Source organism: Zingiber officinale, chromosome 7A, assembly GCF_018446385.1.
Source record: "Zingiber officinale cultivar Zhangliang chromosome 7A, Zo_v1.1, whole genome shotgun sequence".
In the NCBI taxonomy this organism is placed as follows: domain Eukaryota; kingdom Viridiplantae; phylum Streptophyta; class Magnoliopsida; order Zingiberales; family Zingiberaceae; genus Zingiber; species Zingiber officinale.
In genome coordinates this window covers 42560481-42588359 of record NC_055998.1, presented here as the reverse complement: position 1 = coordinate 42588359, position 27879 = coordinate 42560481, and positions in this window count along the sequence as shown.

The window sequence follows — 27879 nt, the reverse complement described above, 5'->3', positions numbered from 1 at the left end:
GTTATATGAGTGTCATATACTTTCTCATGTGGCTATTAGTATGACTATGAGTCCTTAGACCTGAAGTCACCATGGATCCCTACATAAGGAGTTATGTACTTTGGTTTCGTCAAACGTCACCCGTAACTGGGTTGACTATAAAGGCGATTACTGGGTATGTAACGAATTATGCAGAGGGATGTGAGTGATGTAGATGAGATCTATCCCTCCTATATGCCGGAAGTGACATCGATATTCTTGATAGAGTAAGACCACGAAGTGTATGACCATACCCAAATGAGTCAATATGAGATATTGAGCTCATTTGATTGAGTGAGTCTACTTGGAGTTCAAGATTTAGATTGGTCAGAGGATGACACGGTCTATGCCTCACATTGATCAATCTAGATGTCTAGGATAGAAGGACACTTGTCATATATTGTGAGGAGTCACAATTAATAGTCACAAGGTGATGTTGGATCTCAACATTTCTTGTAACTTGGGGAGCAATGATGTATTGCTAGATGCTGCTCATTGCTTATGTTTCTAAAGGAGTTTAGAAACATTGCCAACGTTACAAGAACCTATTGGGTCACACACAAAGAACAAGTGGATGGAGATTGGGTTCATATGATGAACCAATTGGATTGGGTTCGTATGATGAACCAATTGGATTCAAATTAGACTTATTGAGTTAGACTCAATTAGATTCAATTGTTGAATGAGTCTAATTTAGATTTGATTCATTGAGTCAATTTATATTAATGAATTGAGATTCATTAAATTAAAATTGACTTGAGTCAAAGGTTGGATTTAACTCAACAAGGAAGACAATTGGTCAAGTTTGACTTGACCAAGTAGAAGTTGAAACATCAAGTTTGACTTGATGTATTGCCACATCATAAGGTTGACTCATCCTACATGGCATGACTAACCTTGCCACATCATCTCCACCTCATGAGGTGTGCCACCTCATGGAGGTTACAACACCTCCCATTCCATTTAATGTGGCTGGCCACATTAAATGAGGGAGTTATGAGTGTGTGGCCGGCCACACTAAATGATGAGAAGGTTTTCATTTAGTGAAATTGATATGTGGTAATTATTCCATCTTCTTCCTAGCTTCTTCCTCCTCTTCTCTTGTGGTTGTCGTGGGTTCCAAGGGAAGATGAAGGTGGTTGAGTGAGTTCCAAGAGCAAAGGAAGAGTGAAGGTCACAAAGGAGGGATACTACTTCTTGAGTGTAAGACATTCCTTTTGCATCCTTTCTTTTCTTCCTTTTAAATCCTACCCGAGAGCCCTAGAAAGTGCTAGCACACTTGAGGCTCTCTTCTCCATCCTTTGAGTGTGAGAGACACTCCTTGTTCGTGTGGATATCACTAGAGAAGTATCTACCATGATACTTTGGAGATCCGACACATACCTTGGACGAGCGGGAATTTTGCGAGGGCACGCATCAAAGGTATAAAGTGTTTTCCTTTGTAGATCTATTGTAGATCGTAGTTTATAACTCGTACTCGTGTTTTCAAAATTTTTCCTTGCACGGATCCTACGGCTTTGGGTGATTCGGGGTTTCCGCGACGCGAAAAGCGGTTTTCGCGGCCCGAAAAACCCAACAAGGTTATTTAAGAAAAGGTTCGACACTTGTATAAAATTATTGTACAGTGGAACCTGTATGATTTTCCTAGGACTAACCAACAATTGGTATCAGAGCTAGGGTTTGCCTCTATGTGTTTTGGTTTTCAAATTAATTATGCACATGTCATACATAATTTAGGTAAGATAATAGTAGGATGTGCTAACTTTGTGGATGCAGGCTCCAACTATTATGACATTTAGATATTGTGTGTGATTGGACCCTTGGACATGTCAAGGGCATTATTTTGTGTGCATGATTCTATGTATCAAATACAGCAGGAGCTGTATTATTTTTGTAACACCCCTAGAAAGCCTAGATAAAGTAAGGGCAATGAGAGTACGAATGTAATGAAAAGAATGTGTAGATAGTCTACGTTGAATGTTACGATGGGAAGGATTTAGATGATTATGAAAGAAAATAAAGTTGAGAATATAAATCATCTATGCATGATTTATAATGTATGGAATTAATGTAGACAAAAGGAAGAAATATGAATACATGTATGAAATAATTATGCATAATGCATAATATAGTAATATACGAATTATTATGTACAAAAGAAAATAAAATGTTAGAAGAGAGATTGAACCTTGGATCTCTTGTAAGGAACATGTATAGGATACCAAAGAGGATAGGAGAATTATTGATAAGGAGAGAAAGGACTAAGTAGTTAAGAATAAGAAAGGATTCTTTTTACTTAAAAGAAAAGGAAGTAAAAAGAAGTAAAAATATGCATAACCAAGTTTTGATCCTTGGTTCTCTTGTGGATGCATGCATGTGTTAACCAAGTGGGATAGAAGAGGATATTGTAAGAGGAGAGATAGAAAATTTTATTAAAGGAGAGAAAAGAGAGAAATTAAGGGAAAGAAAAGAGAGAACTCAAAAGGCATCTCTCTAGAATATTCTTGTCATTTAAGGGGAGAAATGAATAGGGAGGATGAATCAAGTCAAGTTTCCTCCCCTCATCTTAGTATAAATAGGCATGGAGGGGGGACTTCAACTTCATCCTCAACCCACTCATCCTCCTCTCCTCCCTTTGTGCCGAGACCCACTCTCCCCTCTCTTTTCTTCTTGTTGCCGAGCAACACAAGAGGAAGAACACCTTCTTCCTCCTCACTCTCCCCCTCTTTTCTTTCTTGTTGTTGCCGAGCAACACAAGAGGAAGAGAAGCCTCTTCTTCCTCCTCCTCTCCACCAAAAGACCTAGCCACTCCTCTCCTCCATTGGTGCCGAGCAAAGCAAGCAAGGAAGAAAGGTCCAAGCAAGTTCTCAACTCTAGGAAACTTAAGCGAAGAAGGTAAGCTTCCCCTCACCTGTGGTACAAGGCTTTTATGTGATTTTCGGATTTATAAGGATTAGAAAACCTAGGAAAGAATTTAAGAAAATTCGGCTAAAGAAAAGGTTTTCAAATCTAGGATGATTTAAACAAGACCTCATTTCATGATAAGATTTTCTATGCTATGTAGAAGGATTCCTTTCCATGATTTTATATTGATATGATGTATGATCAGAGGAGTATCTAACCTTAGGATTTCAACCAAAAATATTTTAAAGAGGTGAGTAAGATTATTGTCTAACCGAACTAGTGCAAGGTTCCTTCTATGAAATGCTATACATAATGTTATGTAATATGCCATGATATGTGATAGCATAGGAAATGCTAAACATAATGAGGAGAAAATGAAATTATGTTATATGCCATGATATGTGATAGCATAGGAAATGCTATACATAATGTTATGTAATATGCCATGATATGTGATAGCATAGGAAATGCTAAACATAATGAGGAGAAAATGAAATTATGTTATATGCCATGATATGTGATAGCATAGGAAATGCTATACATAATGTTATGTAATATGCCATGATATGTGATAGCATAAGGAAATGCTATACAAAATGAAGAAATGAAATTATGTTATGTAATATGCCATGATATGTGATAGCATAGGAAATGCTATACATAATGAAAAGAAATGCATGAAAGATTGTTAAGGACATGATATGATAGTTATGCATGATAAGTTATTTTTGTATGGGTTTGTACCATGGGTGGGCTCCGTAAACGCCCCGGGGTCGATGGAGTAAGACTCGGGCCTCGTCAGTAATGGGCCTCTGAATGCCCTAGGTCGATGGAGTAAGACTCGGGCCTAGTATGTATGCATGATAGGGTTCAAGACTTGCTACCTTGGACCTACCTATGAAGCGCGCGTATTATGTATGTGGTACAAACCAGGATCCCCTTAATGATGATATTAATTTCAAGTACTTATTAGTATAAGTTTTCAAATTCATGATGCATTGCCTACATATGTACTTGAATTATCTGATGATTAGATATAATGTCATGTGATAATATGATATGAATATGATACCCTTGTATGTTGTATGCTTATGATATTACGCATGATATTGATATACGATGATTTTCGGTTTCAGTGAGTAGGAAAGGAACTTACTGAGCCATGATTGCTCATAGCTTACTTTCCTTGTACCGCAGATATTGGGAACGGATATTCGGAACAACGGAGCAGCAGGAGGAGCAGATAGTGATGTGTGTGGTGGTGGCTCGGCAAAGAACGATTCGGACAAATTAATATGATTAGTTATAGAATCAATATTTGAACAAATCAGAATATGTGATATTATGCTTAATAAATTAAATTCTTTAAAGTTTTTATTCTTCCGCTGTTATAGTAAAACATGTACGTAAGTAGTATAAGAACGTAGCGCCGCCTTTGGTTGGGTAAGAAGGGTGGGGCGTTACAATTTTTAGAATTATATTCGATCTAGAATACATGTACATTCCTTTATGGAATATAGGATCGATATATGTAAAATTATATATTTGTCGCGGATCATATCTTTGAGAGGCGTGGTGCTTTTGGAGGACCAGAGACGCAGCAGAATAAGAAGCAAGATAGATGCGACAACTCAACCCGATAGCAGTGGCTAAAGATGGCAGCAGCTAGAGTTGGAGCATACTGAAGACAGTGATGGAAAAGGTCATAATAGTTGGAAAATTAATTTCCAAATTTATTGCTTTTATTTACTGTGATGTTTATGTGCATGTGATGTATGCTAACATAGATTAAAATCCTCAATTTTAAATAACTAAGTGGGAGATGGATTTTAATAAATTTCATGGTCTCCATTACTGGTTTGTAAGTAATGCAACAAGCCTGCGTGTTGGCTCTGAGTGCCTCCCTCCACAACGGATGAGTTTGTTGCGGATCACTAGATCAAACTTCCTTTATGGATGGTTATAGGAAATTATTTAGGAGCGTGTGATCTTCTCCAACTAAAGGGGCACAATCCTATTTAATGGACTTATTATCAGGTAATGGTATACACTTAGACGCATTCAATAGTATCGTCCCCAATGGAGCCACTGCTATTGTTTTGTGTGACCAAATTGAAACCAACTATTAATTTTATTTGTCATAAAGTTAGGATGACAAGATAATAAAATTAATGGGTCACACCCTCCTCTTACAAATGTTGAATTTGTATACGTCCACACTAACGTGGCATGCAATATTCACGGTGATTTGAGGTGTTGGTTAATTTAAAATAGTATTGTTTGAGGAATCAATATTATTCTAAATTTAAAGTCTTGACCAAAGTTTATTTTTCTTAGGATGACTTTTAACCCACTGGCTATTATACTGAAAGAGAAAAAATTTACTGGTCCCAACTATATTGATTAGAAAAGGAACCTGGACAATGTTCTTACTACCGGGAGCTATAAGTTTGTACTAACTGAGGCTTGACATGATGCACCTAACGGTGACTCTACCCCAGAGGAGATTGAGTATCATAAGAAATGGGTAAAAGCTGAAGAGATGGCGCAGTGTTACATTTTGGAATCAATGTCAAATGTATTGCAACATCAGCATCAAGATTTACCAACAGCTTATGATATAATGAACAATCTCAAAGAACTCTTTGGGCACCAGAGTAGGACTGCTAGGCAAGAGGCAATGAGAAAATTAATGACAGCCACCATGTCTGAGGGAACACCCATAAGGGATCATATCCTCAAAATGATGGCCTATCTGAATGAAATACAAGTTCTTGGAGGAGAAATCGATGGGGAAACCCAGGTCTATATAATTCTCCAAACGCAATCCAGAAGTTTTGAGCAGTTCCGCCTAAACTATAACATGAACAAAAGAGAGTATATGTTGGCGGAACTTCTGACAGAACTACAGGTAACAGAAGGTATATTTCATCAAAGTTCTCAGATTCACTATGCTAAAAATGGTTCTACTTCTAAGCTGAAAGGCAAGAAGAAGAAGAAACAGGTCTTTTCAATAAAGAGAGTGAATAAATCTCAGGGACAAAAAGCTGGAATGAAGAAGTCAAAGGGTAAGTGCTTCATCTACAAGCAATCAGGACATTGGAAGGCGGACTGTCCTCGTAGGAATCAAAATAATAAAGGTATATCTCATGCTCTAGTAGTTGAAACATGTTTAGCGGTGTTATCTACCAGCACCTGGTGTGTAGATACGGGAGCCACTGATCATGTCTGCAATTCTTTGCAGGGGTTCCAAGAAACCGGACGACTATTTGATGGAGAGATAACCGTCTATATGGGCAATGCTACTAAGGTGACGGCTGTTGCAGTGGGAGACGTCTACTTATCTTTTGATAGGATTAGAAGTTTGATTTTAAGAAATTGTCTTTATGTACCCAGTTTTAGAAAGAATTTAATTTCAGTTTCTGAACTGTATTTGAATGGATATTCTATTTCCTTTAGTAACAATGTCGTTATAAAGTGAAATAAGGTGATTATCTATTCTGGTGCATTGGTTGGCAATTTATGTACTTTAAATCTAATTTCTCCCACAAAGCAAAATATGGAAATTAATAACACATCTTCTAACTCTAATAAGAGAAAAGAAACTTCGGAAATGAACCAAACGTATCTTTGACATCTAAGACTTGGTCATATTAACTTAAATAGGATTCAAAGGCTTGTAGCCGATGGACTCTTGGGTTCATTAGAGTTGGAAAACTTTCCAACATGTGAATCCTGCTTGGAAGGTAAAATGACCAAGAGACCCTTTAAGGCCAAGGGGTATAGAGCTAAAGTTGCGTTAGAACTGGTTCATTCTGATTTGTGTAGTCCTATGTCTATCCAGGCAAGAGGTGGTTATGAATACTTCGTCTCCTTTATAGATGATTATTCAAGATACGGATACATTCACCTTATGCGCCGCAAGTCTGAATGCTTTGACAAGTTCAAAGAATATAGGGCTGATGTGGAGAAACGTCTTGGTAAAAGTATCAAGACACTACGATCTGACCGTGGTGGCGAATACCTCTTTGGTGAGTTTAGGAATTACTTATCAGAAGTCGGGATTCAATCCCAATTGTTTGCTCCTGGTACACCCCAACAGAATGGTGTGGCCGAACAAAGGAATAGGACTCTTATCGAAATGGTTAGATCAATGATGAGTTATTCAGAATTACCAAATTCGTTTTGGGGATATGCTTTAGAAACAGCAGTGTACATTCTGAATATGGTATCTTCTAAAACAGTTCCTTCTACTCCCATGGAATTATGGAATGGGCTTAAGCCTAGTCTGAATCATATCCAGATATGGGGTAGTCCAGCACATGTGCTGAAAGGACATACTGACAAGTTAGAATCACGTACAGATGTTTTTCTGTTTGTGGGATATCCTAAAGGAACGAAAGGTGGTTTGTTTTGTAATCCTAAAAATCAGAAGATCATTGTTAGCACCAATGCTTGATTTTTAAAAGAAGATTATGTAATTAACCATAAGCCCATGAGTGAAATAGTTCTAGAAGAAATAAGAGAGGGCACATCTACTTTAATACCAACAGTACATGATGAAGTACCACAAGAAACTGCAACATGTGTCACACATGATACACAACCAGAGATAGTGCCTCATCATAGTGGGAGGGTTGTGAGGCAACCTGAGAGATTCATGTTTTTGGGAGAGTCTTCGGACTTGATTCTGAGTAAACATGAACCTGATCCTCGGACATATGACGAAGCACTCTAAGATATAGATGCAGTATCTTGGCAAAAGGCAATGAATTCAGAAATAGAATCTATGCATTCTAATAAGGTCTGGGAGCTTGTAGAATCACCTGATGGTGTAAAAGCCGTTGGATGCAAATGAATCTACAAAAGGAAAAGAGGGATAGACGGGAAGGTAGAAACCTTTAAAGCAAGGCTTGTTGCGAAAGGGTACACTCAGAAAGAGGGAATCGATTATGAGGAGACCTTTTCGCTGGTAGCCATGTTTAAGTCTTTCCGGATACTCTTATCCATTACTGCTCATATGGATTATGAAATTTGGCAAATGGATGTCAAGACAGCTTTCCTTAATGGAAGTCTTGAAGAAAACATCCATATGAATCAACCAGAGGGATTCATTGAAAAAGGCAAAGAGCATCTAGTGTGTAAGCTCAATCGGTCCATTTATGGACTGAAGCAAGCTTCAAGTGTTAGTTAGAGCCCTAGATCCAATCATTTGATAATTCTATGGACTCATGTATATCATATTCTTGTATATATATTAAGGCATTTGGTTTTTGGTTATTATGCTTATTTGTATTAGTGCCAGATAAAATAAGTATAGTAACGTCCTTGAGTAGAAGGTTCTTACCTATATCAATCGATTGGTTGAATCGATAGTGAGATGATATAGGGAACACTACTCTAAATCATTCCTAGTCGAGTATTAACATTCAGGGACAATGTTAATGCAATAAGACTAGCATGTAGGTCAGCTCGATGACTTGATCTCACAAGTCATGGATATAGAGATATCAAGCTGACACATGGGTATACATTGGAGAATGTATACTGAATGACCCGCCATGAGAAAGTATCATGGATCATTATATGAGTGTCATATACTTTCTCATGTGGCTATTAGTATGACTATTAGTCCTTAGACCTGAAGTCACCATGGATCCCTATATAAGGAGTTATGTAGTTTGGTTTCGTCAAATGTCACCCGTAACAGGGTGGACTATAAAGGCGATTACTGGGTATGTAACAAATTATGCAGAGGGATGTGAGTGATGTAGATGGGATCTATCCCTCCCATATGATGGGAGCGACATCAATATTCTTGATAGAGTTAGACCACGAAGTGCATGGTCATGCCCAAATGAGTCAACATTAGATGTTGAGCTCATTTGATCGAGTGAGTCTACTTGGAGTTCAAGATTTAGATTGATTTGAGGATGACATGGTCTATGCCTCATATTGATCAATCTAGATGTCTAGGATAGAAGGACAATGATATATTTTTTGAGGAGTCACAATTGGTAGTCACAAGGTGATGTCGGATCTCGACATTCTTGTAACTTGGGTAGTAATGATGTGTTGCTAGATACCGCTCATTACTTATGCTCCTAAATGGGTTTAGGGCATTGCCAACGTTACAAGAACCTATAGGGTCACACACCAAGGACAATTAGATGGAGATTTGGTTCATATGATGAACTAAGAGGATTAGATTCATTTGATGAATCATATTGGATTAAGAGTAATCCAAATTGGGCTAATTGAGTTGGACTCAAATTGATTCATGTATTCAATGAGTCTAATTTAGATTATGACTCATTAAATCAACTTAATTTAATGAATTAGATTCATTATATTAAGTTGGCTTGAATCATATGGTTGGATTAGATCAACCATGAGAGAGATTTGATCAAGTTTGACTTGATTTGAGAGGAAGAGAAAAAGTCATGTTTGACTTGACTTTTTGCCACATCACTAGTGAGTTGGCAAGATGTGGACCAATAGGATTGCTCCACATCATCAATGTGTGCCACCTCATAGAGGTTACAAGCCTCCATAGCATTTAATGTGGTCGGCCCACATTAAATGAGGAGGTTACACTTGTTGCCATGTCATTTAGTGAGGTGGCAAGATGTGAACCAATAGTGTTGATCCACATCATCCTAGAGTGCCACCTCATGGGAGTTACAACTCTTAATGGTCTCCACATTAATTGGAATTAATGTGGGGGTTACACCTCCTAGAGTGGCCGGCCACTTGATGGCTAAGGGGTTGTTTGAATTTCCTCTCATTGATTTCATTCACTCTTCTTCTCCCTTGGGTGCTCTCTCTTCTCCTTCTCCCATTCCTTGGCTGAACACTCCATTGGTGCTAGCACACCTTGTGTTTTGGTCATCTCCTTCTACTTGTGTCCGTGTGGATACATGTAGAGGTTGTCTACTTTGACAACTAGAGATCCGACGACATTTTGGACAAGCGGGAACGCGAAGGGCTTCGCTACAAGGGTAATGATCTTAACTTTAGTGTAGATCTAAAGTTTTTACAAACTCGTACAAGAAAAAGGTTTTTCGATAATTTTTTTTACGAATCTTTGCACGAGATCCATGGCTTTGGGTGACTCGGGGTTTCCGCGATGCGAAAAAGCGATTTTCGCGGCCTGAAGAACCCAATAGTGGTATCAGAGCCACGTGCAAAGACTTGTACGAGTTCGTTTGTATTTTTATGAAAAATATACCTTCTGTGATTTTCTGTAAAAATTGAGTTTTTAGAGTTTTTATGAGTAATTTTTCTGTAGAAGCGAAACACAAGTGTCTCGGCACTTGTAGGCTTCGGCTACCGGAAAGTTTTCTTTTAAACGGCGTCGTTTTGCCCCAAATCCGTTTGAGACAGCGGGGTCGGGTGCCATTAGATCGCAAAGGAGCAACTCACGATGGTTAGATCGTGGGTAGGGGCATTGCCCCTAACCCCGCAAGGGAATTTGCTTCGCGATTGCACCCGAAATCGCTAAAAACGAACCCGCTGGGAAGATTTTTCCGAAACGGCAATGTCTCTACCCAAATCGTTTTGGGACAGCAGGTTTAGGCGCTGTTGGATCACAAAGGAACCCTTGCGATGGTTAGATCGCGGGTAGGGGCGCTGCCCCTGGGCCTCGCAAGGGGATCCGTTCCGCGATTGCGCCCGAAACCGCTAAACGGGACCGCCGGGAAATTTTACTCATAAAAATTGTAAAAATTATTTTAAAATTACAGAAAAATTATGAAAAAATATATAATTTTGAATTATATATTAATTTGTGATAGTCATGGCCCAAAATACCCAATAAGATTGGATTTATGTTGTAATTCATAATACGGCCTGCGTGCTGTCATATGATTGTGTGTGCTGTATTTTTATTTTTCCACGGCCTGCGCGTCGTGCCTTTCTATTATTCTGGTTTTAAATTAGATTTAAACTCGAATATAACTTGAGTTTCAAATTGTAATGTACAAATTCGAGCGGTGGAGGGTCCACACGAGACGGAGTTCCGAGGCGGGCATGAGCAACACAAGGTGGTCAAAGGGAGGAGCTTGGAGAAGCTGTTGACCCTAGGTTGACCATTCAATCTTCTCATTGGCTTGAGAAGATCGTAGTAGGGCCATGACTAAATCACAAATAGATTAATTAATTAATTGTTATGTATCTGATGCATGTTTAATAATTAATTAATTAATTAGTGCCTTAACGATTAGATTAGATCTAAGTCGTGCACATGATGCACCCTTGCGATTAGATTAGATCTAAGTCGTGCACAAGATGCATCCTTCTCGATTATATTAGATCTAGATCGAACCAACTCTAAATGCCTAACCGTGCCGTGATACCTATCACTACCTCGATCACATGTATTGTTGAATCGCAGAGCAATACATATTATCTTGGTAGGGTACGGAGGGACAATCTTGGTCCCGCCTATCAACGCATGGGTGAATACAAACTCAATTAGATTGAGTATTCCTAGTTACTCGGTTGGATCGAGTCAACTATAGGCATTCTTCCAATAGTTGGAAAGGTAGGACAAAATCACGTTTATATTAAATCTCGGGCGTATTAGCCAAAGCTAACTCGAGTTTTAATATAAATATGGATCTTGATCCTATAAACAAGAGTTGCATAGAGATGTAATTGGTAATCGTTACCTACCGATCATACTAAGCCTTGGGCGTATTATCCAAAGCTAACTCAAGGGTTAGTATGATGTGGATCTTGTCCCACAAGAATTATAGTATTCAGTGGGAGCATCATTTAGTTAAAGGCCTAATTAAATGATTTTAAAAGAATATGATATTTATTTCTGCAAATTTTATGTGGTAGATAACCATGACGTCGAATACGAACTCTTTCTCCCTGCGTTCTGTCCTTAAGAAGGACAAGCTCAACGGAGCAAATTTCCTGGACTGGTACAGAAACCTGAGAATTGTACTCACTCAGGAATGTAAACTGTACGTTCTGGAGCAGCCCATTCCGGAGGCTCCTCCTGCCACTGCCATGTGAGCAGACCGAGATGCTTACAAGAAGCATCAAGATGACGCATTAGATGTGTCCTGTCTTATGCTCGCGACCATGAACTCTGAGCTTCAGAAGCAACATGAGTTGATGGGCGCTTACGATATGGTTGAGCATCTTTGTCACCTATATCAAGGACAAGCAAGGCACTGGAAGAGGAACTCCAAAGAATACCTGGAAGATCTTAAGAAGAAGAGAAATAAGATTTCTACTTCAGGTATAGATGTTATAGAAGTCAACCTCTCTATTTCTTCATCGTGGGTATTAGATACCGGATGTGCTTCGCACATTTGTACTAATGTACAAGCGCTGAGGAATAGCAGGGCATTGATGAAGGGTGAGATAGACCTACGAGTAGGCAATGGAGCACGAGTTGCTGCTATTGTTGTAGGAACTTATCATCTATCTCTTCCCTCTGGGCTTGTACTAGAATTAGATGATTGTTGTTATGTGCCTGCCTTGACTAAGAACATTATATCAGTTTCTTGTTTGGACAAGAAAGGATTCTCGTTTATAATAAAGAACAAATGTTGTTCTGTCTATTTAAATGATATGTTCTATTGTAATGCACCTCTGATAAACGAACTCTATATTCTAGATCTAGAGAGCCCTATCTATAACGTTAGTACCAAGAGGTTCAAATCGAACGATATGAACCACACCTATCTCTGGCACTGTCGCTTAGGTCATATAAATGACAAGCGCTTATCCCAGCTCCATAAGGATGGTTTGCTGGACTCATTTCATTTTGAATCATATGAGATATGCGAATCATGCCTATGAGGCAAGATGACCAAGACTCCTTTTAGTGGGCATAGCGAGAGAGCGACTGATTTGTTAGGACTCATACATAGTGATGTAAGTGGCCCTTTCAATGTCGCTGCTAGAGGCGGTTATAGGTACTACATCACATTTACTGATGACTTCAGTAGATATGGTTATGTGTATTTGATGACACATAAATCTGAATCCTTTTAAAAGTTCAAAGAATTCAAGAATGAAGTACAGAACCAGCTTGGCAAGAGTATTAAGATACTTCGATCAGATCGAGCTGGTGAATACTTAAGCCATGAGTTTCGTGACTATTTAGCTGAGTGTGGGATTCTATCCCAACTCACTCCTCCTGGAACACCACAGTGGAATGGTGTATCCGAAAGGAGGAATCGTACCTTATTAGATATGGTATGATCTATGATGAGTCACACAGATCTTCCGACATATCTATGGTGATATGCTCTAGACATGGCAGCTTTCATTCTCAACCGAGTTCCATCCAAGGCCGTGATAAAGACACCATATAGGATATGGACTGGGAGAGATGCCCAGGTGTCTTTCATGAGGATTTGGGGTTGTGAGGCTTACGTACGACGTCAAGTCTCAGACAAATTAGGACCCAAATCCGACAAGTGCTATTTCATCGGATATCCCAAGGAAACTAAGGGATATTACTTCTACATTCCCAGTCAGCACAAGGTAGTTGTGGCAAAGACTGGGATCTTTCTAGAAAGGGATTTTGTTTCTAGAAAGACTAGTGGGAGCACGTTCGATCTTGAAGAAGTTCAAGATGTGAACAATAGCACTGATGCCTCGATGGAAATTGAACTTGAATCACAGAGTGTTGTGGATGAGGTTGTTCCACAAAGAGTTGAGGAACAACAATCGGTTCAAGTAGACATACCTCTTCGCAGGTCTGATAGGGTACGTCGTTAGCCTGAGAGATATTCATTTCTCTTGTCTGACCATGATGACGTTGTACTCATAGAGGATGAGCCTACCACCTATCTAGAAGCTGTGACGAGACCAGATTCTGAGAAATGGCTAGAGGCCATGAGATCCGAGATGGATTCCATGTACACCAACCAAGTATAGACTTTGGTTGATCCACCTGAAGGGGTAAAACCCATTGGGTGTAAGTGGGTCTTTAAGAGAAAGACTGACATGGATGGACTTTTCTATAAGGGTCGCTTGGTAGCTAAAGGTTTCAAGCAGATTCATGGTATTGACTATGATGAAACCTTTTCTCCAGTAGCGATGTTTAAGTCCATTCGGATCATGCTTGCTATTGCAGCCTACCATGACTATGAGATATGGCAGATGGATGTCAAAACCACGTTTCTGAATGGAAACCTGCTCGAGGATGTGTACATGACACAACCTGAGGGTTTTGTAGATCCACAACATACTAGCAGAGTATGCAAGCTCCATATATGGACTAAAGCAAGCTTCTCGGAGCTGGAATCTTCGTTTCGATGATGCGATCAAACAGTTTGGTTTCATCAAGAACAAAGATGAACCTTGTGTCTACAAGAAGGTTGTAGGGGATGTAGTTGTCTTCCTCATATTGTATGTGGATGACATACTACTCATTGGGAAGGACATCCCTATGCTTCAGTCTGTCAAGACCTGGCTAGGGAGTTGTTTCTCAATGAAAGACTTAGGCGAGGCATCCCGTATTCTAGGAATACAGATCTATAGAGATAGATCTAAGAGATTGCTTGGCCTAAGTCAGAGTACATACATTGACAAGGTACTCCTACGGTTTGCCATGCAGAACTCCAAGAAGGGATTTCTGCCGATGTCACATGGCGTGAGTCTTTCGAAGACTCAAGGTCCCTCTTCTAGAGAGGAGAGAGACCGCATGGATCAGATCCCTTATGCCTCTGCCATAGGATCGATCATGTACGCCATGCTATGTACTCGACCTGATGTCTCGTATGCTTTGAGCATGACGAGCAGATACCAGTCAGATCCAGGTGAAAGTCACTATATAGCGGTCATGATTATTCTTAAGTACTTATGAAGGACTAAAGAATATTTCTTGATATATGAAGGCAATGATGAGCTAACTGTAAAGGGTTACAGTGATGCCAGCTTCCAGACCGATCAGGATGATTAAAGATCACAGTCGAGGTTCGTGTTTTGCTTGAATGGTAGTGCTATGAGCTGGCAGAGTTCACAGTAGTTCTACAACATTTCCATCTCATTCGAGAGATTATCGATAGAGGAGATGTGGAGATTTGCAGAGGACCTACAGAGGCTAACATCGCAGATCCCTTGACCAAGGCTTTGGCACAGAGAAAGCATGATGGTCACACTAGGTCATTAGGCCTTAGAGCCTATACTGATTAGCACTAGTGCTAGTGGGAGATTGTTAGTTAGAGCCCTAGAGCCAATCATTTGATGATTGTATGGACTCATATATATCATATTCTTGTATATATATTAAGGCATTTGGTTTTTTGGTTATTATGCTTATTTGTATTAGTGCCAGATAAAATAAGTATAGTAACGTCCTTGAGTAGAAGGTTCTTACCTATATCAATCGATTGGTTGAATCGATAGTGAGATGATATAGGGAACACTACTCTAAATCATTCCTAATCGAGTATTAACATTCAGGGACAATGTTAATGCAATAAGACTAGCATGTAGGTCAGATCGATGACTTGTTCTCACAAGTCATGGATATAGAGATATCAAGCTGACACATGGGTATACATTGGAGAATGTATACTGAATGACCCGCCATGAGAAAGTATCATGGATCGTTATATGAGTGTCATATACTTTCTCATGTGGCTATTAGTATGACTATTAGTCCTTAGACCTGAAGTCACCATGGATCCCTACATAAGGAGTTATGTACTTTGGTTTCGTCAAACGTCACCCGTAATAGGGTGGACTATAAAGGCGATTACTGGGTATGTAACAAATTATGCAGAGGGATGTGAGTGATGTAGATGGGATCTATCCCTCCCATATGACGGGAGCGACATCAATATTCTTGATAGAGTTAGACCACGAAGTGCATGGCCATGCCTAAATGAGTCAACATTATATGTTGAGCTCATTTAATCGAGTGAGTCTACTTGGAGTTCAAGATTTAGATTGATTAGAGGATGACACGGTCTATGCCTCATATTGATCAATCTAGATGTCTAGGATAGAAGGACAATGACATATTTTGTGAGGAGTCACAATTGGTAGTCATAAGGTGATGTCGGATCTCGACATTCTTGTAACTTGGGTAGTAATGATGTGTTGCTAGATACCGCTCATTACTTATGCTCCTAAATGGGTTTAGGGCATTGCCAACGTTACAAGAACCTATAGGGTCACACACTAAGGACAATTAGATGGAGATTTGGTTCATATGATGAACTAAGAGGATTAGATTCATTTGATGAATCATATTGGATTAAGAGTAATCCAAATTGGGCTAATTGAGTTGGACTCAAGTTGATTCATGTATTCAATGAGTCTAATTTAGATTATGACTCATTAAATCAACTTAATTTAATGAATTAGATTCATTATATTAAGTTGGCTTGAATCATATGGTTGGATTAGATCAACCATGAGAGAGATTTGATCAAGTTTGACTTGATTTGAGAGGAAGAGAAAAAGTCATGTTTGACTTGACTTTTTGCCACATCACTAGTGAGTTGGCAAGATGTGGACCAATAGGATTGCTCCACATCATTAATGTGTGCCACCTCATGGAGGTTACAAGCCTCCATAGCATTTAATGTGGCCGGCCCACATTAAATGAGGAGGTTACACTTGTTGCCATGTCATTTAGTGAGGTGGCAAGATGTGGACCAATAGTGTTGATCCACATCATCCTAGAGTGCCACCTCATGGGGGGTTACAACTCTTAATGGTCTCCACATTAATTGGAATTAATGTGGGGGTTACACCTCCTAGAGTGGCCGGCCACTTGATGGCTAAGGGGTTGTTTGAATTTCCTCTCATTGATTTCATTCACTATTCTTCTCCCTTGGGTGCTCTCTCTTCTCCTTCTCCCATTCCTTGGCCGAACACTCCATTGGTGCTAGCACACCTTGTGTTTTGGTCATCTCCTTCTACTTGTGTCCGTGTGGATACATATAGAGGTTGTCTACTTTGACAACTAGAGATCCGGCGACATCTTGGACAAGCGGGAACGCGAAGGGCTTCGCTACAAGGGTAATGATCTTAACTTTAGTGTAGATCTAAAGTTTTTACAAACTCGTACAAGAAAAAGGTTTTTCGATAATTTTGTTTATGAATCTTTGCACGAGATCCATGGCTTTGGGTGACTCGGCGTTTCCGCGACGCGAAAAAGCGGTTTTCGCGGCCCGAAGAACCCAACATCAAGATCTTGGAACATCTGGTTTAATGAAGTAATCGAGTCATATGGATTTATTCAGTGTCCGGATGAGTCTTGTGTATATAAGAAGTGTAACGGAAACGTGGTGGTATTTCTTGTACTATACGTAGATGATATTTTGTTAATTGGCAACAATGTCATGGTATTATTGGACGTAAGGGTATGGTTGTCCAAATAATTTGATATGAAGGACTTAGGAGAATGTGCACACATTCTTGGGATCAAAGTTATAAGGGATCGTAAGAAAAGAATGTTGTGTCTATCCCAAGCTTTATATATAGATACAATCCTTGCTCGTTTTAGCATGCAGAACTCCAAGAAAGGTTTCTTACATTTCAAGCATGGAGTTGCCTTATCTAAAGAGATGTCTCCGAAGACATCAAAGGAGATAGAGGACATGAAGGCAGTTCCTTATGCTTCGGCTGTAGAAAGCCTTATGTATGCAATGCTGTATACGAGACCTGATATCTGTTTTGTCGTGGGCTTGGTTAGCAGATATCAGAGTAACCCTGGACAAGGACATTGGACTACTGTAAAGCATATATTAAAGTATCTAAGAAGGACTAGAGATTATATGCTAGTCTACCAAGTAGACGATTTGCTCCCTGTGGGTTACATGGATTCCGACTTCCAATCAGATAGGGACAATAGTAATTCTACATCAGGCTATGTGTTTACTCTAGGAGGTGGAGCCATTGCATGGAGGAGTATTAAGCAGAAATGCACTTCAGACTCAACCATGGAAGCTGAGTATGTGGCAGCCTTTGAGGCATCCAAAGAAGCTGTGTGGCTTAGGAACTTTCTAATGGACTTAGATGTGATTCCTAGTTTGCCCAAAACCATCACAATTTATTGTGATAATAGCGGTGCAGCTGCAAACTCGAAGGAACCATGAGCCCATGAGGCAAGGAAACATATAGAGCGCAAGTACCACCTGATACGAGACATCGTTAAGCGAGGAGAAGTTGTCGTCGCCAAGATTGTATCAGTAGATAACCTGGCAGATCCTTTCACTAAGGCCCTTCCGGTGAAAGCTTTTGATCAGCATGTGGGAGGGATGGGAATCAAATGTATGGCAACAGATATGGTAACAGATATGGTAACTTAGTCTTTTAGTATAAGTGGGAGATTATTGGAGTGTATACTAAAAGCCTAGCTTTTGTAAACATTTATTTTTGAAATAAAAGAATCACATTGGTCAATATCTGCATTTATTTGTTAAATGTAATTGTTCAATTAATTTATATAGTAGATAACATGGAGTGTGGTGTCACACTCAGAAGATCATGTTGTCGGTTCTTTATAAATTATAAATAGTTGCTCACAACTAAGATGGAAAGGAACAAACCATTAGAATAGTTATAGTGTAATTAAGTATTAGTTTATCTTGACTAATAAATTACACTGGTACACTCTAAGTGTATTGAGTAGGACTATTTTTGGTAAGTTCTTTTTGTACTGAATAAATAAAAGAACTAGACCTTAGTTATTGTGGAAGTGTGTGCTCTTAATCCTAATATAATAACAAGCACATATATTTAATATTTATTTCTTTGACATATCAAAGGGTGAGGTTTAGCTCGATAAATCAATATGCCCAATAAGTTGGGAAATGATATTACTTATAGTGTGTGTTGTTGATTATAGAAGGAAACTGTGTCCTAGTTATCTAGGTTGAGAATGTCCCCAAAAGGAGCTCATAAGGATTGTCATGTTAAACCTTGCAGGTGGACTTAGTCCAACATGACAATGAAGTTGAGTGGTACTACTCTTGAAGCTAGATATTAATTAAGTGAGTTGTCAGTAACTTACTTAATTAGTGGATATCCATTATCTTAAATACAGGGAGACTAACACACTCATGATAAGAAGGAGCCCATAATGTAATTTAGGATTGGTGCGGCAGTGCGATAATAACTCTCTAGCGGAATGAGTTATTATCGATGAACTTGAGTTGTGTGTTCAGGGCGAACACGGGATACTCAAGCTCATCGGAAGGTCAAAACCAATTTCGCCTCTAGGTCCCTGTCATAGCCTGTAATGACCCAAATTTCCTCATTTTGAGCCCCAAAAAATAATTCAAAAATATTTAGAAATGCTATAGAAAAATTCTAGAGATTTTTAGAAATTTTTAGAGTATTTTTATGCAATTTTTGGAGTTCGTTTGATATTTTTACCAAGGAGAATAAGTTTTAAAAAAAAAAAAAAAAAGGGTTGTAGAAGCTGGGTTTCGAACACAGCACCCCGGACCCAAGCAAAACCGGCCCAACCAACCGAGCTGCGCTCGATTTGTTAATCATATATGGAGCGATATATATTTAAGTAGTAGTTAGGAACAGTAAAATAAATTGGAAATAAAAGTGCGCGGCTAAGGAATCGAAGCCAAGATCTCTGACTTGGTTAAAATCTGGCTAACCAAGTGTGCTGCTGGTGGTTTCGTTTAAGAATAGATAGTAAAATTATTTAAAGAAGTTAACTGAATATTGAGTTATAAGAGAGAACTTAGGGATTAATTTTTCTCGAGAACTAATTTTCTTCCCCCTCCCTTATCTCGCGCGGCGTCGTCCTCTGCTCGGGCGGAAGACGAAGAGAAGCTAGGGCTTCTTTCGATGGCCGACCAAGGTTCTCCAAGGGATTTTCTTCACTATCACAATCCCCTCGTCGAGGAGATTTCGTGGACACGAAGAGGAGCCGAGATTTTCACTTCTCCGGAAACTCTAGAGTCTTCCCCTTCGGCTGTGAGTCCAAGAAACCGCTGTAAGTTGCTACTCACCCGCAGTAGGATAGCTCCGAGGTTTTATTCCTTGTTCCTTTCCTTTTTCCCGAAAGCTTGGGACAGATTGTAGGTGCTCTGTGTTTTTGATCGAATTCTATAACATGCTGTTTAGATTATTGATCCATTTGTTCTTTAACATGCTGTAGTATTTCTGCTGTTGTGAGCTTTTCTGTTTTTTTCATTGTTGCCGTGGCACACAACAATCAGAATTTGATTGTACAACATGGGAATAGCTTTTGGATTTTATTGTACAGCATGGGAATAGCTTTCGGATTTTATTGTACAGCATGGGAATAGCTAGAGGTTTAAGAGTAGCATGCGTTCTTTGTTTTCCTTTTTAGTTGGGCAGTAGCATGCTTGAAAAATTGTTGCTAGGGATATAAGAGATTTGCTTTCTCCTTTTTAATCAGGCAGTAGCATACTTAAGGAATTGATATGCATGTGTATAGAATTGAGCATGAGGAATTGATTTGCAGTTTATCTCTTTTAGCAGCGCAGAATTTTAGTTCTCTTTTAGCATCTAGTTCTTTTACGGTAGATCGTGTTGTAACATGCTTGAAAATCTATAATGCTCTTTAAAGGTATAAGTTTTCGCAGGTCTTACATAGATTTTATAAAGCTATTATTATTGAACCTCTAAAAGCAAGTTTTATAGAAGTTAAAGTTTCTACCAGTTCAGTTCTTTTGGGTGTTATGAGGTGGCACGTACAACCCATAATCTAAGTACATAATGTTAGTTTTCCTTGCTATTTAATAACATGATCAGGTCTGTTTAATACCATTGTAAACCTAGTTTCTTTGTTATTCTATAAGCATGAGCAGCTTGTTATGAATTCTAGATTTTTGGTTAAGTAGGTATGCATATTTTATTAAGTTTAAAAATGCAAAGTTTTATAAGTATAGTAAGCAGATTTTTGATTTAAGCATTTCAAAGTGAGAATTGGCTTAAACATTTCAGTTTCTTTTTAAAGAAGTATTTTTTTTAAGTATTAACAAGTATAAGAAAGATAAAGAAAAGAAAGAAAAAGGCAAAGGCCTTAAGTAGATCCCAAAGTCAAGACTTTAGGGATTTTGGCACACAAGGTGCTAAAGAAAATGCCGAGGCATTATATATTAGAAGTATTAAGAGATAACAAGTATTTTACTTTTATCAATGGCACTGTACTGGACTTTCAGTAGTCCTTGGGCTGGGCTCCCATAGTCGGTCCCTAGGTTTAGATAACCTAGTATGCAGGACTCTCAGTAGTCCTTGGGCTGGGCTCCCATAGTCGGTCCCTAGGTTTAGATAACCTAGCAAATCCTACTTGATTCGGGACCAGCTATCTCGGGTCTAGTTACGGATGCGCGCATAGTAAGTATAGTTGTCGGACCCAAGAAGAAGTTGATTATTATTTTGAAGTATTATAAGTATAAGTTTGTGAACAAGTAAAGCAAGTTTTACATAACTATAAAGTATTAAATGATAAGTTTAGAACAGATGAATTAAGTTTCACTTTATTTTAAAATCAGTAAGTTGAGTTTACTTTTATGCTAGCATGTTATTTAGATTCGTTCATTGTTCTTTGCTATTAGAAGAGCATGAGTAGCTTTACATGTTTAGCCCTTCAGTATGTTTGTTTATTTACTAGCAGATGAGCATGAGTAGTTTTCCTTTTGAGCATTCAGTTTTAGTTTTCAGTATATTCACATGCATATCGAGTTTTTGTGAGTTAGATAGCGCTTACTAAGAAAATTTTGCTTATAGATTTCACTTCCTCTTACTGCAGATACAGGAAAGGAAAAGATATAGAAAGGAAGGCGACAATGAGGTGTTCGAAGGATGTGTGATGCCAGGACTATGGAAGCCTTGGGACTAGGAAAGAAGTTTTAATTTTAGTTTTCGCATTTTAGTTATTGTAAACATTTGAGTTGTATTTTAAGTGCATGTCATTTGAGATTATTCTATTTAGATTGCATGTAGGATGAGTTCAGTTTAGTAAGTAGATATTTGTGTGTTGTTTTCTTTATTTTGGATTTATTATACTGCGTGGTTGATTGATATGTGTTCCAGCCGCTTGTGGCTGAGTATATATTGCATGTATTGTTGAATATGGTCACCGGTATAGGGGAGACTCTGTCGAAATTTTTCAGTAGGGTTTCCATGTGATTTTTAATCATACCGGTTAAGTAGAGTTAGTAGTTAAGTAACGGTCATCCTTAGAGGGTAGTAGTAGTAAGAAGGGTGGTCGTTACAGTTGGTATCAGAGCAATTCCCATTCTCCAACATCACACATCAGCACCAACCTTGCCGTCTTCGAGTAAGAAAGTATTTAATTTTCTTTTATGCTTTCTTTATTATTTGCAGTATAGAGTATCTGCTTATATGTGCTTAGGAAAGAAGAAAATTCATGTTTTGATTTTCTATGTTTTGATACATATGCTTAGAAAGAATAGAGATAATTTTAGTTTTGTTTCTTGTATATTCATATATACATAAGTATGCTTAGAAAGGATTGAGAAGATATCAGGTATTATTTTGGCATAACTAGATGTTAAGATAGAGGATAAGACAGTGGGGAGTCAGAAGCCCCAGTTAAGTAATTAGAACTAGAAGGACAATGATAACAAGAAAGACCCAAGCAGGAAGACGTTCGGGTAGTCTGTGAATATCCAGAGGTATTTCTAGAAGAGCTACTTGGACTATCTCCCAACAGAGAAGTAGGGTTTGAAATTGAGTTGTTTCCTGATACCAGTTCAATTTCAAAAGCTCTGTATCGAATTTTTCTAGCAGAGCTAAGAGAGTTACAAGAACAATTTTAGGAGCTACTTGACAAGGGTTTCATTCGCCCTAGTTATTCACCCCGGAGAGCTCCAGAGTTGTTCGTTAAGGAGAAAGACGGATCTATGCGGATGTGCATAGATTTTAGAGCGCTGAGCAAAGTAGCAGTTAAGGACAAGTACCCTCTTCCCAGAATAGATGATCTATTGGATCAGCTAAAGAGGGCAATAATGTTCTCTAAAACAGACCTGCATTTTGGGGAACCATCAGTTGAAAGAGAAAGGAAGTGATGCACTCAGAACAGTTTCCAGGACCAGAAATGGACACTACGAATTTGTAGTCATGCTATTTGGTGTGACTAATGCACCTATGGTCTTCAAAGACTTTATAATAAGCCTTCCAAGGACCACTAATGAGTACGATTCGATATGAATGATAGAGGACCGAGAAGTTAAGAGACTAAGGAACAAAGAGTACCATTAGTGAAAGTTATTTGAAACCAGAACCACGAGGGAAGTTACTTAGAAGCGTGAGGACAGTATGAGATAGAGATATATAGAATTATTCTAAGTTCGAGGACGAACTTTTTATAAGGTATGGGGAATTGTAACGACCCAAATTTCCTAATTTTGAGCCCCAAAAAATAATTCAAAAATATTTAGAAATGCTATAGAAAAATTCTAGAGATTTTTAGAAATATTTAGAGTATTTTTATGCAATTTTTGGAGTTCGTTTGATATTTTTACCAAGGATAATAAGTTTTAAAAATTTAAAAAAAAAAAAAGGTTGTAGAAGCTGAGTTTCGAACCCAGCACCCCGGACCCAAGCAAAACCGGCCCAAACTAACCGAGCTGCGCTCGATTTGTTAATCATATATGGAGCGATATATATTTAAGTAGTAGTTAGGAACAGTAAAATAAATTGGAAATAAAAGTGCGCGGCTGAGGAATCGAAGCCAAGATCTCTGACTTGGTTAAAATCTAGCTAACCAAGTGTGCTGCGGGCGGTTTTGTTTAAGAATAGATAGTAAAATTATTTAAAGAAGTTAACCGAATATTGAGTTATAAGAGAGAACTTAGGGATTAATTTTTCCCGAGACCTAATTTTCTTCCCCCGCCCTTATCTCGCGCGGCGTCGTCCTCTGCTCGGGCGGAAGACGAAGAGAAGCTAGGGCTTCTTTCGACGGCCGACCAAGGTTCTCCAAGGGATTTTCTTCACTATCACAATCCCCTCATCGAGGAGATTTCGTGGACACGAAGAGGAGCCGAGATCTTCACTTCTCCGGAAACTCTAGAGTCTTCCCCTTCGGCTGTGAGTCCAAGAAACCGCTGTAAGTTGCTACTCACTTGCAGTAGGATAGCTCCGAGGTTTTATTCCTTGTTCCTTTCCTTTTTCCCGAAAGCTTGGGACAGATTGTAGGTGCTCTGTGTTTTTGATCGGATTCTATAACATGCTGTTTAGATTATTGTTCTATTTGTTCTTTAACATGCTGTAGTATTTCTGCTGTTGTGAGCTTTTCTATTTTTTCATTGTTGCCGTGGCACACAACAATCAGAATTTGATTGTACAACATGGGAATAGCTTTTGGATTTTATTGTACAGCATGGGAATAGCTTTCGGATTTTATTGTACAGCATGGGAATAGCTAGAGGTTTAAGAGTAGCATGCGTTCTTTGTTTTCCTTTTTAGTTGGGCAGTAGCATGCTTGAAGAATTGTTGCTAGGGATATAAGAGATTTGCTTTCTCCTTTTTAATCAGGCAGTAGCATACTTAAGGAATTGATATGCATGTGTATAGAATTGAGCATGAGGAATTGATTTGCAGTTTATCTCTTTTAGCAGCGCAGAATTTTAGTTCTCTTTTAGCATCTAGTTCTTTTGGGTAGATCATGTTGTAACATGCTTGAAATCTATAATGCTCTTTAAAGGTATAAGTTTTCGCAGGACTTACATAGATTTTATAAAGCTATTATTATTGAACCTCTAAAAGCAAGTTTTATAGAAGTTAAAGTTTCTACCAGTTCAGTTCTTTTGGGTTTTATGAGGTGGCACGTACAACCCTTAATCTAAGTACATAATGTTAGTTTTCCTTGCTATTTAATAACATGATCAGGTCTGTTTAATACCATTGTAAACCTAGTTTCTTTGTTATTCTATAAGCATGAGCAGCTTGTTATGAATTCTAGATTTTTGGTTAAGTAGGTATGCATATTTTATTAAGTTTAAAAATGCAGAGTTTTATAAGTATAGTAAGCAGATTTTTGATTTAAGCATTTCAAAGTGAGAATTGGCTTAAACATTTCAGTTTCTTTTTAAAGAAGTATTTTTTTTGAAGTATTAACAAGTATAAGAAAGATAAAGAAAAGAAAGAAAAAGGCCAAGGCCTTAAGTAGATCCCAAAGTCAAGGCTTTAGGGATTTTGGCACACAAGGTGCTAAAGAAAATGCCGAGGCATTATATATTAGAAGTATTAAGAGATAACAAGTATTTTACTTTTATCAATGGCACTGTACTGGACTTTCAGTAGTCCTTGGGCTGGGCTCCCATAGTCGGTCCCTAGGTTTAGATAACCTAGTATGCAGGACTCTCAGTAGTCCTTGGGCTGGGCTCCCATAGTCGGTCCCTAGGTTTAGATAACCTAGCAAATCCTACTAGATTCGGGACCAGCTATCTCGGGTCTAGTTACGGATGCGCGCATAGTAAGTACAGTTGTCGGGCCCAAGAAGAAGTTGATTATTATTTTGAAGTATTATAAGTATAAGTTTTTGAACAAGTAAAGCAAGTTTTACATAACTATAAAGTATTAAAGGATAAGTTTAGAACAGATGAATTAAGTTTCACTTTGTTTTAAAATCAGTAAGTTGAGTTTACTTTTATGCTAGCATGTTATTTAGATTCGTTCATTGTTCTTTGCTATTAGAAGATCATGAGTAGCTTTACATGTTTAGCCCTTCAGTATGTTTGTTTATTTACTAGCAGATGAGCATGAGTAGTTTTCCTTTTGAGCATTCAGTTTTAGTTTTCAGTATATTCACATGCATATCGAGTTTTTGTGAGTTAGATAGCGCTTACTAAGCAAATTTTGCTTAAAGATTGCACTTCCTCTTACTGTAGATACGGGAAAGGAAAAGATATAGAAAGGAAGGCGACAAGGAGGTGTTCGAAGGATGTGTGATGCCAAGACTATGGAAGCCTTGGGACTAGGGAAGAAGTTTTAATTTTAGTTTTCGCATTTTAGTTATTGTAAACATTTGAGTTGTATTTTAAGTGCATGTCATTTGAGATTATTCTGTTTAGATTGCATGTAGGATGAGTTCAGTTTAGTAAGTAGATATTTGTGTGTTGTTTTCTTTATTTTGGAATTATTATACTGCGTGGTTGATTGATATGTGTTCCAGCCGCTTGTGGCTGAGTATATATTGCATGTATTGTTGAATATGGTCATCGGTACAGGGGAGACTCTGTCGAAATTTTTCGGTAGGGTTTCCATGTGATTTTTAATCATACCGGTTAAGTAGAGTTAGTAGTTAAGTAACGGTCATCCTTAGAGGGTAGTAGTAGTGAGAAGGGTGGTCGTTACATAGCCTCATTATAGCCTCAAGTCCATCCAAATGTAAGGCCCTTCTTGATGTACAAGAAGGGGGTCGGTCCATTGCTTGGTGACCAAGCTAGTAGGGGTCGGCCACAATATTTCAAACAAGGAGGGTTGTTTTGAATTTTTAAAATCTTCTCTTTGTACACAACTATAAGTTTTAAAAGAGAGATTTTAATTTTTTACAACTTTCCTTATTTGAATTATGCCACATGTTTTTATAGAGAGTTTTAAAAATTTTGAAACTTCCCTTTTTTAACCATCATCATGGTTTTAGAAAAAAAGGAAGAGAAGTTTTAAAATTAAAATTTTCTATTCATGTTAAAAAAAAGAAATTTTTGAAGAGAAGTTTTAAATTTTAAAACATGGTTTTAATTTTTTAAAAGCTTTCCTTTTTAACATCCACTTTAGGAAAGAGAGCTTGTAAAATTTTATAAGAGGTATTCTTCTTGTAAAATTTTACAAAAAAAAAGAAAAAATAAATAAATCATCATCCAAATTGATTTGGTGATTGATTCAATCAAGAGGAAAGAAAAGGAAAATAAAAAGGGAAAAGGAAAACTAGATGAAGATTTTAATTTTTGTATAAATTCTTCCCTTATTTGCCTTTAGCAAGTATTAAAAAGAAGGGGTGAGGAGGATTCATGAGACACAATTCTTATTCTCTTGCTTGGAGATTTTGGTGTGGCCGGCCCTCCCTCTTTCTTCTCTTCTTTTCCCTTTTACTCTCTTCTCCTTGGTGGTGGTGGTGGCCGGATTTTAGAGGAAGAGGAAGAAAGATTTTGGGTGGTGTTCATCTTGGAGGATCATCACCTACACGACGTCCAAGGCAAGGCGAGGAATACGGCAGAAGATCTCGAGGTCATTAGTTTACAAAGAGAAGGTATAATTATCAATTATTTTCTGCATCATGCTAGTTATTTTTTTTTGTAAGAATTCCAAACACAAGAGGCATTAGATCTAGTATTTCAAATTAGTTTTTCGAATTTGTATTTTCTATGTTTTCGAATTTGTGATTCGATTGTTCTTTTTGGTTAACCTAGAGTTATTTAAGGAATATTAAATATTAGTTTTCCTTAAAAGGCTTTGTCTAGGCGGTGGTGATTGCTCCCATATCCAAGAAGGCCATGTGCCTCGCCATGCAGCCCTGGAAGCCAATTTTGGAAATTAATATTTAATGGAATTAATAACATAGGTGGATTTGAATTAATAGTGTTAAGTTCCGCTTGCGATTCAAATATAAACCATTAAGAATTGATAAGTTAAATTTGGAATCAATGATGTTAAGTTTCATCTGTGATTACTAATTTAACTTCTAAAGAACACAATAGGTTATTTAAGGAAATGTTCGACACTTGTACAAAATTTTTGTACAGTGGAACCGATACATTTTCCTAGTACTAACCAATAGACACGTCTAAACTAGTACCAATTGTACAAGATGGGATACCATAAGAAACTGCAACACGTGTCACAAATAATGCACAATTACAAGTAGTGCCACATCGTAGTGAGAGGGTTGTTCAACAACCTGGTAGATTCATGTTTTGGGAGAGTCTTCGTACTTAATCCCTAGTGAACATGAACCTGATTCCCACACATATGATGAAGCACTCCAAGATAAAGATGCAGCATCTTGTT